At 38.8% G+C, this 14,730-nt stretch overlaps 1 protein-coding gene across 2 annotated transcripts in view; it reads left to right on the top strand.

The window, feature by feature from the left end:
* GRID2 (glutamate ionotropic receptor delta type subunit 2) overlaps positions 1 to 14,730 on the top strand; it is a 677,452-nt gene that overhangs the window by 57,435 nt on the left and 605,287 nt on the right. The gene's annotated exons all lie outside the window — the stretch shown is intronic.

Raw genomic sequence — 14,730 nt, 5'->3', positions numbered from 1 at the left:
GCAGTTGTCTTTACTTCTAATTAATTTTTTTAGGCATTGTTGGAAAGAACAATCAGGCAAGGTACTTCTGAAGTCAAGGCTATTTGTAATTTCAAAGTAATTTTTCAACATTTGATGCTGGCTTGTTTTCTCTCGCTTATTCCTTTTTAGAATTTGCCAGACTCTACAGTTCAGATATCTCCAGTTCTCACGGTGTGACTCTTACAGATTGTGCTGACAAATCCTTTTCTTTCTGGTTCTAAAGACAGCTTGGAAGTCTTTGGTTTGGCCCCAGTTAATGAAAAGTTGAATTTGTTAATGGTACATTTAGACTGAAAATGTCTATTTCCACCTCTCTTAAGTGCCTTTTGTGCTTAGATCTGGAAATGGTTTTAATCTGCATAGCTTAACATCATTGCCACTGGATTGTCCTGTAGCTGTTATCGACTCCCATTTATTAGTTGTTGGAAACAAATGCAATTCCTGTAATAACTGAATAAAGAAAGCCCTACAGCTCCTTCCAGCCTATCTCAGTATAATAATTTTGGCTGAAATACAAGATAAATTAGTGCTGATTGAATTTAATTATGGCTGTAGAAGATCCAGTCTGCAAGGGCAGAATGACTGTGCAGGGGAGCCATAGTATCACCACTGTGCCTGGCTTTATGGGGATATTTTATGAATCGTGTATAAAACTGCAAGTATAGTTACAGTAATGGAGATCGCCACGACCTAAAATAAATTTGGATTTATTGTGTTAGGTGGGAAAGAGGAAATTTTACTAAAAGTACCCCAATGAGTCAAAGCACTGCTTAATTGTTTGCTTGGTGGAATTCTACAGATGCGTGTAGAGTGCTATTTTTGCTGTGTCCCCACTCAGCAACTGTACAGGATATGCATGAAATATATAACATTCACCTGCTTAGAGTATTATGGAGATTGTTTCCATTGTATAATGAATGAAAAGTACTGCTTTTCATGATAGAATGTGATAGATTTTTTGCTCCTGAAGAGAAATGTTATCAATTCTGTACAAATTATTTCAGTACAGTTTATAAACTTAAATGCTTTAAACATAGTCATTTAATCATGATGGTATTACAGCAGAGGATTTTGAACGTAGCCTTCTTAAACTTGGGGGCTGGGGAGCCAATAATGCATGCACTGGAGTGCATTCCTCTCTCTTTTCACACAGCCTTGAATTTAGGAGTGGGATGACATTATGGCATTATGCTCTGGTTAACTGTAAACATCCCAGCAGCAGAAGCAAAAGAGCAGGCTTCTGTTGTTTTGCTATGAAATACAGTATAATTGAAAGCATTGTTTAAATGAAGATACTTCAGATTGTTTGTTGTCACTGAAGTCCAGATATCCAGAGAGGTTGCCTTCAGTACAGGCACAGACTTGGAAGTGGAAGAGAGTTAAAGTAGGGGGTAGAGTGTGTCTGTCAGAAGGAAAGGAGAGACGTCAACAGATGTAACAATGAAAAAAACCAAACAAAAAACTCTTGAGATATATCAGTGGTTAACAGTTTTAAAAGTAGGCTTTAACTAGATGCACTTGAGACCTTCTGTATGGCTTTGTGAAAAATTCTCAGGCTAAACCAGTGGAATCACACGCCCACACTGCCACCCACAAGGTTTATTTTTAGCTTGCTTCTCTGTCACCTTCTCTGTATCTTGGGTAGTATGCATTAAACTTTCCCCTATTGTACTGGAGATTTCTTCAAACCTTGCAACTCTTTAGTGTTTTAGTGTTGTGTGGTTTTTACTTATGTTTTTGTTAAATAGAATTTAACAAATGTTTCCTGTCTGCACAAACCCCTCAGTTGTTATGAAACATGCACAGTAAGTAACTGTATTTCCCCTAGGTGTATTCCCTTTAGTCTGAGATCCATATATTCATGATTGCTTTTTGTGATCTCGTCACAATTGTTAGGTTCCCCAGTGGTTGCAGGATTAGAGAGTAAATTTAAATGCCACTTCAAATAAGCGGTTGTTTATCATCCCATTAGTTTATGTGCATGCCTTTTTCTTTTCTTTTGAAGAACAAGAGCAATTCTATATAAACAGAACATTAGAATCCCGGTGGAAGAATGACTTGGATTCTGGTGGACTGAATCATTTTAAGTGCGTAGACCAGCAATAGGGCAGTGGTATTTTATGCCAGGAGAGTCCTGTCAGTGGAATCTGTCTAAGCAAAGATGTATGTTAACTTGTAAGTAGCTGCAAACTTTTTTACATAAACTGTCTCTTCATAACTTTTATCTGCTAACAATATTGTCTCCTTGAAGCACCAGAATAGTACTGATCTAATGGGCTATATAACATGTTGAGGTAAAGAAGATGCTTTGTATGGATTGAATTCTGTGATCATCAGATGAGCTGATAATTTCAGTTTTCTTCCTATTGTGATTCTTCTTCCCCAAAATAAACATACAGATTAGCTCAAATGCAAGAGGATGTCATTCATAGCCATTCCAAAAGTGCACAGAGGAAATGCATTCTAAGTGATGGTCCATGTTTTCAGGGCCAGACTGCTCTCTACCAGTGCTGCATTAAAAGGCAGTTGTGGCCAGCTGTGCTGTTTGTGACCCATTTGTGTTACAAATCATCGGTGAGCTGCACTCTCACTCTTAGATCTGCAGTAAAATTCCCCCTTCCTGATGGCTGCCCGAGCCCTGGCTGCCCATCCATAGAGAAGCTCTTGTAAGCATTCTATCCCACCCTATAAAATTAACAGGCAGTGTTAAACCCTTTGGCTCCTTAACAGAGAATGCCTATGTCTACACTCCCTTAGCAAAGGCACTGCTAAACAAACCACACTGTCCTCATCCTCAAAATGTTACAAATTGCCCCGGATCACGAGTAACTGCATTGTGCATCCGAGCACGCCTTGAGTTCTTTGAGTACTGTAATTGGATTAGCAAAACTCAGGCTTGATTAATTAATCACTGTAATCAGGTTACTAAACAATTCACCATCATTTTGATAACTCGGCTCTGAGGGAATGACTAATGGCTTCTTAGGAAGGATTAAAGAACAGCTGACCCTGCTTTGGGCAGGAGATTGGAGCAGGTGATCTGCTGAGATCCCTTTGAACTTGAATTATTCTATGGTTTTATGAAAAATTATTAGCAGAGCAGATCTTCACATGGCATGGTTGAGAAGACTTCCATAGAAACAACAAGCCCAGGTAATTTCACACTTACCCTGAATTTTTTATGCCACTAATGACTTTTTAAATTTTTTTAACAAGCAACTTTTCATTGTCATCCTGCTAAAAATGCCTTTCACTTGGGGTCTTAATTTATCCTATAAATATTAGTTGTTTTTCAAGATTCTTTGTAATATTGCAAAGTACCATAGACTCCAGTTATAATAAGCTTGGAAGACAATTCAGGAGTTTTAAACTTCAGCTCCAGCTATAATCAGTGAACTACACTCATCAGTGAACACCCATCATACTGATTTTCTCTGCATCAGGATATGTGTGCTGCTCACCACATTTTGTGTAAATAAACATTTATTCAAAATTAGATGTATATTCATTTAAAAAAAAGGAGTTTATGCCTCAGACAGAGCAACTGTTTCAAATGTGAAAACTACATAACTCTGTCACACACTGTGACATTCAGTGTAGTACTTCATGATGTGCAACATTGGCATACATGAAAGCTCTGGGGGAAAAAATGTGCAGGAGAAGAGCAATGACATACTCCTTACATTCTGCTTGTGCTAGTTTTGTATTTTCTGTCTCAAAATATTTCAGGCCTAAAAATATTTTGATGTTTGAAACACACAATGTGTCACAAGAACAGCCTAAGGAAGAAGATTCAAAGGCAAAGACAGAAGGATCATTCTTTGTTTGTCCTTTGTATTTATCAGCATCTTTGCCTTGTTCTGTCTGCCAGCAAGTTATGGGTAAAATAGAGTCAAGGTGAAATGAAGTTTTTGTGAGGCCAGCTGTCATCCAAACCAGGATCATCTTCTGTAAATTATTATGAGACTTAGATATCCTATTGTAATACCTTGTTAGGAGCAGCTGAGCCATCCAAATGGCTTTTATGTTACTGTCTAACAGCTCACAGTTCAACCTTAATTTTTGACCCTTTGAGTCTGAAAAAGCTAAAGTTTACTGACTGTGGGAAATGCATCAGGGATTTCCTAGTCTGGTAGTTATTTGTTAACTTGATTCTTAATGAAATTTACTTTCAGCTGTTACTTTCATCCACTTTGAATCCACACTATGGCTGACTCCCAGCGCAGATGCAGTTGCCTTTGTCCTCATCAATTCTATACAGTGAAAACTGCAGAGTTTTTCCCCAAGGGATGTGCACATCCCTTTATCATATTGTTTATTCCTAAACATGTTTGAGTGGGTTTTTTGTTTGGTTTTGTGCAGAGTAACTGACATGAAGCAAGTCTGTGTTGCAGTCCAATAAAGTTTTGGTGTTGAAGCAAGAGGGCAAGGGCAGGTGTTACCTGCTGTTAACGTCGGGTTATTAAAATTATTAGAGAGATGTCTCTGCCCAAATTAAGGAGCAGGCACAACCATATGCTGAAGTCAATAGTATGGATTTTTATTTAACAGCCAGTGTGAGGGAGAGCTAGGAAGAAATAGGAAAAGAGAGGAGGAGAGAGAAAAGAGAGTGACAGAGAGATTAAGTAGAAAAGATATCATCACTCTATGGATCCTGATGGGATTTTGTTGGTCCTCTTTTTCTGGTCTTCTCAGTGCTGAGAACCTCATTTTTATCCAAGTGCCAGTTGCAGTCTGGAGCCAGTGAAGGAAGCTGAGGAAACACAGAGCCCACTGGGTTTCATGTTCACTCAGGTTCAGGTGGGAATGCCCAGGTGCCTCCCTGGGGCAGGGAGTGTTACGCTGGATGATGGAACACTTCTCATCTCCCGCTGTGGAAGGGCCTCAGTCCCTGAAGTCTCTGGTGCCAGGAGTGTGGCTGCCAGACTGGCTCCTGGGTGGTCAGACAGGAAAGGCTCCTTCACACCGCCTGTGCATGAAGGGGGTCAAATGAGGTGGAATCTTTCTCATCCTGCATGTGGGAAATAGAGTCTGAAGCAAAACTGCCTGAGAGCAAGGGGGTTAACTTATTTGTAAAAAACAGTTTGTGAGTGTGAGTAATCAGACAACCATGACTCAGGAGAACTCAGATTTTCAGTCATGATTTAAAATCTGAGCTTCCTAATATACTGAAACCCCAATGAGATTCCCAAGCTCAGCTGAATGTGTCTTGAAAATTTAAATGGGTAAATGTGTAGGAGAGAAATAGATGGTCTTTTTGACCCAGTGTAAAAAAAAATCTAAAAAATCAGGCTCTTTTCTGAAGATGTTAGAGAAGAGAACGTAATAGGACATTTTTTTATTTCCATTGGCCAATACAGCACATAGAGTAGGAGAAAAAACTAGGGAATGGGAAGAAAAAGTGACAGTACGTTTCTCTTCCCATATAAAGCCTGAATATTTTTCTTTCACACCTTATTTAAACATGACCCTTTTTTCCTGATTTGTCCTTAAAAAACCACACAATGCAAACAATGAGATTAGCTTCTATTAAGGAAAACTTAGATTTTAATAGCTTATTTAAAACACTGTATTACTCTTTAAATATCCTCTTGCTATTTAAAAGAAAATACAGTGTCACTAGAAGCATTGCCTTGTGCTTTTCTCACAGCATCTCTAAAAATCCTGCTGCTTTAATCAATCCTGTTTCACTAACTTCTTTATAGTACATTGTTGGGTTTTGCTGCCTAGAAACATCTGAGGAGAAAAAACATGTAAAAATAATGCTTTTGGATGTTTCCTGCCCTCTTGCTTACTAAAGCTAAAAGCAGTGTGAGAATATGTGGTATACTTGAAAGATGATTGTTTTTTTTTGTTTGGTTTTTTTTTTTTTCATTTTCCTCTTCCGTTTTATTTGGTTTTTAGTAGTTAGTAAAGACTATTTAGTAGTAATAGAAAATGGTCTCACCTGAAATATGAAATATAATGAAATATACTCTACAAGAGTTACACATCTTTTCCTGTAATAACATTTTTCTTAGTTCTAAATATTGTTTCATATATCATATTTGTTGTCATTTGAGTCTTGGAAAGTTAACTTGTACATTTATTTCTATGGTGAAAGTGCTGAGACATAAAGAGATATAAATCTCCTAGATGTTTTCTGGTCTGTGAGGGGATGGGAAAGAAGAAGTAGAAATGTGGAAAACATAATTTACATTGTACATAGAAGTATGCATTTTTAAAAGTGTTTATATTCCCTTCCTAGGGAATTAATTATGTCTGTTCCATTGAGAACGCTCGTCAACTTAAAGCTCTTTAAGTTTTATAGTCAAGTAATTAACAAAAGACTTGGAATCTGTCATCTCTGTTAACAGTTTTCTGATGGATGTTACTTAGTGTAAAACCACCCTGTGCCACTCCTCCCTGTTCACTGCTGCAGGGATTTGCCCACCTTGCAATCAAAGCCAGGAGCACAGCTGGCTCCTCGAACAGCAGAGCAGCATTTGTGGCAATGTGGACATTGTACATAACTGGTGACAGCACAGCAGTTGAGCTTCATCTTCCCTGAGGGATGGCAGGGGAAGAAGGGGCTCTCTGAGTCCCTCTGTGCTCTGACTTACTTCGGGAGCAAGAGCTCCTTTACAAGGTGGGTACAGCTGTGTCAAGGGGAGATGGCGGAAGCACCTCAGCTAATGGCTCACACCTGGCTTTGATCAGGGGGGAGGAGCCTTTGGGATAAAGTTTGGGGAGTTTTTGTGGTGACTTCTCAGTGAGGACACAGTTTTTGCTGGTGTAGAAGGGAGGAAGGAGTAATGTGGATCCTTCTCTGAGTCAGCTCACCTCTGGGAGTGTCGTCACAACTTATTTATGGTAAGTGAGTTTTATTCCCAGATGCTGTTTATTTTATTGTCTGAGGGGTGAGTTCTTTGGTGAAGGCTGCAAATGGAGCCAAGCCTTGGGGACAAAAAGAAAGCAGCTGTTTTTTTTTCCAAGTCTTGGTTCAGCGTATAACCCCATTTTTCCCCTAGTAAAAGATTTTATACTACCCACATTATGTACATACAAGTGAAAATGGAAGCTACCACTACCAAAAGTGCTGGCTGTTGTATTAGCATGTATTGACACCATTGTACATGTTTAGTGGAGTTATTTCGGTCGCTCCAAAGGGTTTCTTTAAATGAGTTTTTGATATGCAGCTTACTGACCTCTTTGTTGTAAGATGTGAGCTTAGTTCCTGGATAGATTTAACATAGTTTCATCCTTAGTTGTATTATTATTTATGAAGGCAAAATAAGTCCTAGTGGAACAGGAGCTGTTGATTTATGCCAAGGCCGTGTAAAGCACTCCAGCCATTGCTCCATAATCTGTGTGACTAAAATGCTCTTTTGATGGAATCTGAACACTTTGTGAATGGCACAAGTGGTGTTTAAGGAGTATGGAGGTGCTTTCACAAAAGATATATTTGCCCTTGGCAATTTGAAATGCTATTTAAGCCAAGCATTTTTGGTTTTTCCTGCTATTATTTCCCTTGCCTTCTCCGCCTCTGCCAGACACGTTGTTTAGATGCCAAATCTGCCATTTGTGCCCATCCTCTGACTGTATAATTTACCTCAGCAGTATAATTAAAATCACTACCTAGATTACAGCTGACTTAAGTTCTTACCCAAGGCTCTTTGTGTCAGTCTGGCTTTTTCTCTCTTTTTTTGTTTTTTAAGTGCCCTCAAAAGAGATCTCTTGTGTTTTGTTCTAGGTATTCAAATTGAGTCCACGACTTTTGACTGCATTTTTGTATTTTCCAAGAATTTTTAAAGTTAAGAATGACTTCTTCATTACTCTTTATATGAACCACAGCTACCTAAATGAGCCAGTTTGGTACTATTTTCAATCCCAGGTTAGTTGTATTATCCAGACTTGGTCTTATGACTTGCACAGGCAAGTAGGGCGATGCTAGGAAAGTGCTTTGGAGTTAAACCAGTGCCCTTTTGGTCTAACTTTTCTGTTTTGTTATGTGGTGATGAGCCCCTAGTACACTTGGTGATCCTTTTAAATCATGTGTGAAAATGCTGCCTTTTTTCCTACAGGGTATTTGAAAAGCCGAGTACCAAATACCTGTTCCCAGAGCTGTTCAGTGAGAGTAATGTCTCAGCTTAATGAGACATTTTAGTTGCAAGAATTGTTGGCCTGAAATTCAATTCTATTTTCCTGCAACATGTCCTCAGGAAACTCTTGGCTCAAAACGGCAGTTTTATATGCAAAATTTGCAAAATCAAGAAATTTGCCAACAGAGATCCAGTTGGATTAGGAAGAGAGTTAAACTAAATTAATGTCCAGTGAGGTTGATTTTACTTGATGATACCTTGCATGTAGCATCTATTGTCTTATAAGAATGAAAAATCTGTTCTAGCTGGGACTTTGAAATACCTTTTTCAGAATTAAATTGTAGTTTTGCCTATATTTGCTTCAGTCTCTTGCAATTTTTTTTGTTAACATATATTTATCTTTTGTTCTTTTCACTGCTCTGTGCAGAAGAAAGTCACAATTACATGTCTATCAGGTTTTTATTAGAATGATTTTTCTGTTTAATCAATGCAATTTTGCTTTTGGTAATGATGCTGAGCTTTTGATTGCTTTTGATAAAGCTTACTGGAAATCAGTTTGCTTCATTGCTTCCCAGCAGAAGACCAGGAAATAAATACTGTGCTAAAAAACCAAAAAGATGGTTCTCACAGTCACTGCAAGAGGTCTTTGCTCTTTGGGGAAAATTTACTCTGAGTAGAGCCCCAGCTTAGAAAATAAGAGGTCCTAACTAATATATAAGCAAGCTCATTGTTCTGGAATGAAAAGGAGACTTTTGGTCTAATTTTTACCTCTTTTTGCATCTAATTCAGCAGTGTTTTAGCAACTAGCTAATTGTAAGGGCATGAACAGCCCAACTGATGTTTAATCAAAGCCTTAAACTACAGGGTAATGAGCTTGGCCTTTTATTTCTTTTGAGGAAAGGAACATTGGTGTTTGGGCCAGCAAAAGAATTATATTTATTTTCTAAGGAATTCTGAGCATATCTATTTATTCCAGGAGAATATTGATGAGAATTACATTTGTTGCTTTGGAGCAGGAGTTGCTACCAGAGAGTAATTTTTGGTGTTAGAAATGGTAACATGTTGTGGAAGTGATTCAGGGAATAATGATTGTTAGTATACGTTTACTTAATTCCTTTTCACCAAGCCAACTCAATGCTATCATGACATCTCTTAGCTACCACACTTCAGTCTCCTTTTAATGCAAGGTTTATGCCAGGTAAATGCCATCTTTTGATTTCTGATGGGATAGTTTTCAGCAAGTGTCTGAAAGGATGTGTTTGAATTTTGGGTTTCTTTGGAGGTGTTTTATTGTAGTTTTGTATGTTTGTTTTGGTGGGGTATTTTTTTCCCCCTTTGGGATGTGGTGATCCCTTGGATGATTTCTTGAAAAATAAGCCTTCCAGGAGAGCAGGAACAAGGAGTGTATTTTAAGTCAATAAGAATATCATGTCATGTAAGGCAGTACATTTGTGTATTGGTGGAGGGGTATGTTCCGTGCTTTGCTGCAGGCAAGCCAGTGTCAGGACAAGGCATTCAGTTATACTTCTGTGAACTATACTGTTTTGGTGATGAATTACTGGCTGCATATGGAATATTTTTTCTTTGTTTGCTGTTGTGGGAATTCATGTATATCTAATGTATAACTAACCTTAAAGCATGGGCAAAAAAGCCCCATGCCAAATTATTTTTGTATGTTTCAGGCATAACTCATGTCAGTGATAATTAAAGTTTGAGAGCAACCTTAGTTTTTTTGCACCTGAAAAATGAGGGTTATGTTGTCTTCCTGCAGAATATCCACATATGTGCTCTGGGCAATTCTTGAATGTAGTATTTGCTTCTGTAGTATAGCAAGCAGCTCTAGGAAAATCACTGCTGTAGCAGCTGGAGCTAAATGTTCAGCTAAATGCTTTTAGATAAAATGAGCATTTCAAAATTTGCTTCCTGTCTTGTCATTCCTGTGATCTTTCCTGTCTCCCATAAGAAATAAGCGACACAGTTTGGGGTGAAATAACTCTATTTAAATGAATTGTTTTTCTTTAGAATAAGTGCTGTTTAATTGCACTTTCAAGTAGGAGATATATTGGTGTGTTAGACTGTTTATTTCCTGAGAGTGACCAAGCCATGGAGCCATGCGAGAGTCAGCAGGTTATTTAAACCACTGCTTGTATTTGCTGATGATTCAGATGTTTCTGTTCTTCATACAACATCAATGATGCTTTTTGCTAAATTGCCTCTCCAAACTAAATAATGCTAGAGAAATGAGCAAATTTCTTCTCCTAATTTGATGATACCATAGTCAAATACATTAGTCCTCAAATCAGTTGTTCAGACATTTGAAAAGGCAGCTTCATTAGCAGTACAAGGGTTATATAAATAATCACACAGAAATTATTTTCTTGCTGTTCTAAGGAGTTTCTTTGTGTTTATGACTTAGAGTTGCAGAGTCACTCAGGTTGGAAGAGATCTCAGGAGGTATTTAGCCTGCTCAAGGCAGAGCCATCATTAAGTTAAGACCATTGCTGTGTGAAGCTGTAAAGTCTCTGAGGATGGAGATTCCACAACCTCTCTGGATTCTGAAGCTTGGTTATCCTCATGGTGAAACCTCCCCTGCCCACTCCCCTTCATCCAGTTGCAAGCACCTATTTATGGAAGGGTGGGTGTGTCTCAACCTTCCACTGTGCACCACCATGAATAACCTGGCTCTGTTTGCTCAGCAGCCTCCCTGTAGTACTGGGGCTCTGCTGCTGAGCCCCCTGGAGCCTTCTTTTCTTCAAGGCTGAACAAATCCTATATTCTCAAATCCTGCTTTCCCCAGCCCCTGACCATCCTGGATGCCTTCCAGTGGATTCACTTGAGTTCCCTGCAGTTTTTCCTGTCACAGCCCACGAGGCTATTGGCCTTGATTTATTCAGAGTCCCATGCTGGCTCATCTTTAGCCAAGCATCCACAAGAGCCCCTCTATCCTTGTCCACAGAACTCCTAACCAGGTGCTCCAGGCCTAGTGGTGGAAAAGGTCAGTCCCTGCAGGGCTTGATTAAGCATTGCTGAATTGTGGGGTTCCTCATGCTGTATTTATCTAGGTAACAATAGTACCTTGTTTAATTAATTTGTACTTTATGGTACAGTCACTTGCTATCCAATTTGACAAAAGAAAAACGTCATAATAAAGTGGACTAGAAGTCTTAAGTTGTTACGCAATTCTTTGTCTGCTTGGGACAGGATTACAATGGTATTGTATGATGGTGCTGAGATATACCACACATATACTTTCTTTAAATTTCACACAGTATTATGCATTAACTGTAAAAGTATTTGTATTTTTTTTACAAAATTAAATTTGTTAAGTATTATCACTAGGAGGAGAGAGAAAAATGTCTTAACACTTAAGACATTCACTTGCAAATTAAGAGGCTTGTACCTTGTCACAGATTCCTTTATCTACCTTTAACAAAGGTTATGCTTATATTCCTCAGTTTTATTTTTTCTTTCTTCCTATCAAGCTGCCAGGGCATGACATTTCTCCTGCCATCTCTAATGAACAAGTAGTTGAGCTATGGCATCTTCTTGCTTTGTAACTGATTAGACTGTGGAGCCTTGATTCCAGATTTGATATTTATTAAATTGGCTTGCAAGTTGAGGTATAAGGTAACACAGAAAAATAAGTAATGGCATTGACTGAGATGAAAGAACACACGCTTATTCAAGTGAAGGCTATAATGAGATATAGAAAAGCAACAGAAAAATGAGCATTTTCTTTTTCTAGTTGGCACTGTGGGACACCATTAAGCAACACGTGGAAAATGTAACAGTCACTGTCAATAAAAACTTCTCTTTTTGTAGAGCCTTGTGCTCTTTTGTGGTGAGTGCCATTTTAAATCAGGTTCTACAAATTACAGTTTTATTCAAATTTCCACTTGATCTCAGTAATTATTAGCATAACCAATTGGTTTTTGTTCCATTTCAGAGAATGTTGGAGGTGGTTTTTAATAGCTGTTTGGATGACTGTCTCTTGAAGTGCTAGATTTTTGCGCAGAAACGTGGCCAGGTTTCCTTGCACACTTGGAAATCTTAGTGCTTCTGTCTTTAACCACTCTGTCTTCTTTCCTTTTGTCTTTATTGGAGACAGCACAAACGTGGAACAGTGTACTTGGGATGGATTCTGTCTATTGTTAGACTTCAAGTTGCTGATCTACCTTGCAAATCATGACCAGTGAGTCCTGTTTATTCACCTTCTAGTGGTGGCAAAGGTTCTAACAGTATCCATTCAGGAATGGATCAGTTCATGCAGAACTTGATCCAGGCATTATTCTCCCTTCAACTCCAGGGTTGAGCCATTCAGCCTGGAGCTCCTCGATGGGACAGCAGGAGGATGCTGTGAAAGGAAGATCCATCTGCATGTTTGAGACTATTCAAAAGGAGCAGAGGGGGGGAAAAGAGGGGGATTATGTGAGGAAAACTGAACTGAGTGGGTGTTTTTTAGACAGCAGGGTCTAAGTGTTCCACATAAGTGGCAATATCATCCTGCAGGCATTAATGCTTGCGGAACTGCTCACTGCTAATATGTACAACTCTCTGAAGGTGGAAAAGAGTCACTCAGAAAATGAGTGCAACTCTTTTTGAAAGAGAATCTTATCTGTAATGACTGTAGTGCTTGGTTTTCTTACTGTATCCTGATTTCCGATTATTTGTTCCTGTATGATCTAAAATTATTTTGGGGTTTTTTATTGGATTATTTTATTTTTAAACACACTCAGGAGGGGAAGAGATGCTTTCAGAGGGACTTGTAAAAGATTATGGCTTGAATCAATTTTGAGGTCAGTAGTTAATTCAGAAGCCTTAGAAGGATCTCACAATTGCCATCACCTAACTGTAAGCTAGTATCTCTAAATTGACTTTGGTTTACTGGGTAGTCTTTTTCTGAGAGCTGTAAAGTGTTGAGTAAGTGAGGAGGCTGTGTTGCTCACTCTCCCAACACTGTATTGATTCAGCAGTATTTCCCTATTTATGCAGTGGGCAATTTCAGTACATTATCCATAACAAGCTTGTGTTTATGCTCTTCCTAGTTAGATATTTTTGTACATATTGGCATCTATAAATTAAATGCTCTATTTTTGACAGACTGGAAAACGTGTGTGATTTCTCAGCACTTTTGTCCCCTATTCCTCTTCCTCTGACTCTGCAGAATTGTTTGTTTTTTTTTTTTTTTTTTAAGCAAGTAGTCTTTTTTGTCTTGAAAAGAGAGACAAATAGTAATAGGCATTGCAGCAATGAACCAACTATAGTTCATTTCATTATGTGTTTACTTGGGAAGGGAGAAATGCTGTATCTGTTCCATTCCAGGTGGGAATTCCAGTTCTGGGAGCATAAAGCTAAAAATACCAGTCCTTGATACACTCTTTTCTATATTGCACGATTCCCCATCCCCTGTATTCCAGGGATTGTCCCCCTTATAGGACGTTTAAATTATTGTGTATTCCCTTGTCTGCATGTTGTACTTAATTAACCTTATGCTTAGAATCAATTTCTAGCTTGTAGAAGAATCAGCTGTTTTCTCAGACAAAATGGCTGAACAGTGTCACTGTTGACAGTAAAAAAAGCCCAAGAGCAGCCAAATGACTCAAAGCCAAATTTGCCTTTTAAAGTCCAACAAAGTACTTTGTGTCCAAGGTAAAACCAGCTGATGTAGTCTTCTCTTAGCACTTGCTGTTTCTCTTTAGATGGAAATAGGAGTGATTGATGAGCATAATATATTCCCTACTGAGATGAAAAAGGGGTAGCATCTTAATTCTCCTAACGTCAGGACCTTAAAATGGTATTTAGTATTTTTGTTATGTGTGGAAATATAGGGAGGATTTTACAACGTGTACTAAGAAAATGAAGAGCATGCAAAATTGACAAGCAAAAAAAGATCAAGCAAGGTTTTTAGACCATTAATCCTGTAGGCTTTGATTTTGTGAAATTCCTTTTCTAAGGTCTAGCTAGATGTCTGGAAATAGAAGGCTGTAAATAACAGCTTCTGAAGTCCCTAAGTTTCTTCATTTATTTCAAAATATTCAGAGAGTCATGGTTGGGTTTTGAAGATGCCTCTGGAGGTCACCTAGTCCAACTTTCTGCTCAAGCAGGACCACCCGGAGCTGATTGCTCAGGTTCATGTCCTGTTCTGTCTTGAGTATCACCAAGCAGACTTCACTATGTCTCTGGGCAGTCTGTCCCCAGAGATTTCAACCACCCTCACTGTGAATAAGTGTTTTCTTATGTTTAAGTGAGGGCTTTCATTTTTTAATTTATGTACGTTGCTTGTGGTCCTTTTTCTGAGCAGAGGGGAAGGCTCTTAACTCCCTTGACCTTTTGGTAGTGTTGTGCATAATGCAGCTGAGAACCCTTTGCTTCAAGGGCGCAGTGCTGGCTCGTGTTCATCTTCGCGTCCACCAGGGCTCCCGAGTCTTTCTCCTTGAGTTCTTGCACATTTCATGGGCTCTTCCTGTACACCAGCCTTGCACAGCCCCATGTTTGTGAACTGGGCAGAGAGCAGCATTGCAGTGAAGAGGCCCAGATCCAGGCAGGAACGGGGGGTACTCAGCCCTGCAGGATGTACTTGACAATTAGCATGATTGGGTCCTTAGGAAAGGTCTGGCTTACCAAACAA

Source organism: Ammospiza caudacuta, chromosome 4 (genome assembly GCF_027887145.1).
Source record: "Ammospiza caudacuta isolate bAmmCau1 chromosome 4, bAmmCau1.pri, whole genome shotgun sequence".
NCBI lineage: Eukaryota > Metazoa > Chordata > Aves > Passeriformes > Passerellidae > Ammospiza > Ammospiza caudacuta.
Note: the sequence above shows the minus strand (reverse complement) of the source record. Positions and strands in the feature narration are given on the sequence as shown.